At 32.9% G+C, this 2,797-nt stretch overlaps 1 long non-coding RNA gene across 1 annotated transcript in view; it reads right to left on the minus strand.

The window, feature by feature from the left end:
• LOC111083915 overlaps positions 1-1,828 on the minus strand; it is a 2,607-nt gene extending 779 nt beyond the window's left edge. The window contains exons 1-2 of the long non-coding RNA XR_002609302.1: positions 1,683-1,828; positions 1,167-1,169 (exon numbers count right to left, since the gene is read on the minus strand). This is a non-coding gene — a long non-coding RNA (uncharacterized LOC111083915). The remainder of the gene's footprint in view (positions 1-1,166; positions 1,170-1,682) is intronic.
• Between the last annotated feature and the right edge of the window lie 969 nt (positions 1,829-2,797).

Below are 2,797 nucleotides of genomic sequence, written 5' to 3' on the forward strand. Positions count from 1 at the left end.
ATTATAGATAGATAATAGATGAAAGGTAAATTATTTCAGACGGATAGTGGCTGGTAGGGGTTTTAATACAGATGGATAGTGAAGAAACCCCAGCGCGTTCTACAAATTCCTATTATTACTCTACTATAAAATTATTGTAAGTGATATCTACTGAAGAGTGAGATCGTTTTAAACCTAATTCGACCTCCTTATTTTTGTCGTGCTGCAAAATATTCTAAGTCCTTCACTTTCCACCATAATAAAAAAATCCGGTGTTTCCCTAGTGTTGGAAATTACACCTCATGCATTTTCTAGTACATTAATTCGAAAATGCCACTTGAAAGGTTACCGATTTTGCTGTTGTATACGTTTTCTCGATTCGCTATTGTTCATCGTTACTCGAGTTTGCTGTCTCTACGTGGATTTTCGCGACTATATTTCAGCAAGTGTTTATCAGTGGACGATTACCATAGTAAATTTCCCTACTCAGACAATGGCGATGATTCTTCCTACTGTTTCTTATATTTAATTGAAATCGTATTCAGTATTTATTACCACTGCATATAACACTATTTCATATAGCTATTGCTATTTTTAAATAGTTGGTGTTAAGGTATCGGTTTTAAATATTGTCGATAATAGGCGATTTACGCTAAGTGTGTCGCTGTTGTCTATTTTGCATGCACTATTTGTGTCGCCTTATTCTAACAAACACTTGTATACAGCAAACTGTTGAAGAACATACATATGTGTCATGTAGACCTAATAAGCTAATCATGTTACTGCGTTTGTTTATATTTCATTAATCTGTGTTGTATTATCTTGGAAGAAACATTATTCCAATTTCATGTGATTGCTTTGTTGCTGCTGGTCTTTTGTTACATTACACTGTGACACTGATGGAAGCCAGTCTTTAAATTTCTAATGATACAATCTTTGCCTTCAAGATGATGCTTTGAGAACAACTTTACATTTTCTTCGTTGTAGTTACATACCAGTACATGTGTTTATTCTTTATTGTATATTTGTTATTTATTTTGAATAAGTTCAGTGTGGTGGTTGGGTGGAAAAAAAAGCCAATGGAGCAGTAAACTGTTGAAAAACATGTAACATTCAACTGAACGTATATGCACGTATGTAGCTTAAAATGTATTGTCCATAAATGGACATAAAAAAACTTATAAAACAAGCTATTAGAAATTGCTAATTTAGAAAGGAGGAATAGCGATCATCAAAAAAGTGCAAAAACAGGTTGAATCAAAATGCAAAGATTATATTTTTAATCCTACAACATGGACTCTAAAAAAAGTAAACAAACTAGGCTGGAAATAATGTCTACATTGTTTTCTCGAGCTACAAATCCATATTTTGACTCCACTAAAATTTATAAGTACTGTAGACATGAAGTCAAAATAAGTTTTGTTCGTTTGAATATACGCACAAAGCTACACAATGGGCTATCTGTACTCTGCCCACCACGGATATTGAAACCCGGTTTCTAGCGTTCCGCAGACATGCCGCTGTGCCACTGGGGGGCGTCAAAATAGTGATTTGTAGCTTGAGAAAATAACGTAGACACGATTTTCAGCCTAGTTTAATTAATTTTATCAATAAGTCGGTACGGAAAGCCTTGATTCAAGACCGTTTTATCTGTATGAAGGCAAAATAAGATATCCTGGTAATATATTGTAAAATACTCTTACCTTGCCCATACGTTTGTAAAAAAGAGGAAAGCGATTATCGTCTGGATGAGAATTTTCGTCAAAAACTCCGTATCTATATTTGATCCATGCTCTTGCTAGGTGGCGTGCTGAAAATGTTAAAATAAATTGTCAATATAGTATAACTTACATATAAAGAAATTACACTGTGTTCTGCTATGTGTATTCATTTTAAAAACTAATAAACCAGTCCAGAAATGTTTCGTGTCAAGCGTAATATTGTTATCCTACACTGAAAACCTAAAATGTAACATACAGCGTTCCTAGTTTCCGTAGTTAATAGCTTTCAAGTAACTCCTGACAACTTTAGACCATCGTTACAGGCGAAACCATCACAAAATATAGATTAATGAAGACTAAAGTTTAATAGTTTGTCATTTGTTGGCTAGATTGTAAGTGAACTAAAACCAGGGAAAATCATAGTTTGGTCTTTGAAATGTTCTTGATGAAGATACCAGAAACAGAAGTACGTACATGTAAAATATAGTATTTTTACCATTTGATCGTGGTTTTGTATTTGTATATGATAGATGACTATATAAATAATACAGTTATATCTGACCGTATAAAATAATATACTAATATTTGACTGTATAAATAATACATAATAATCGAACTGTGTAAATAAGTCTTCGGATTTACAACGCTAAAATCAGGGGTTCGATTTCCCCTCGGTGGACGCAGTAGATAGCCCATTGTGGCTTTGCTATAACAAAAGACAAACAAACACACACAAACATTTACACATATACACACACAAACAAAAGTAGTGAAAATTGTTAATATTAAAAAGGGGGAATTGGGATCATAGAAAAAATAAACGTTTGTAAAATAATGTAAACAAACCATACATCTCTAGTAACGGTAAACCATACATCTATAGTAACAGTAAACCATATATCTGTAGTAACAATAAACCATACATCTGTAGTAACAGTAAACCATACATCTGTAGTAACAGTAAACCATATATCTGTAGTAACAGTAAACCATATATCTATAGTAACAGTAAACCATACATCTGTAGTAACAGTAAACCATACATCTATAGTAACAGTAAACCATACATCTGTAGTAACAGTAAACCATACATATGT

This window comes from Limulus polyphemus, unplaced genomic scaffold (assembly GCF_000517525.1).
Source record: "Limulus polyphemus unplaced genomic scaffold, Limulus_polyphemus-2.1.2 Scaffold12093, whole genome shotgun sequence".
NCBI lineage: Eukaryota > Metazoa > Arthropoda > Merostomata > Xiphosura > Limulidae > Limulus > Limulus polyphemus.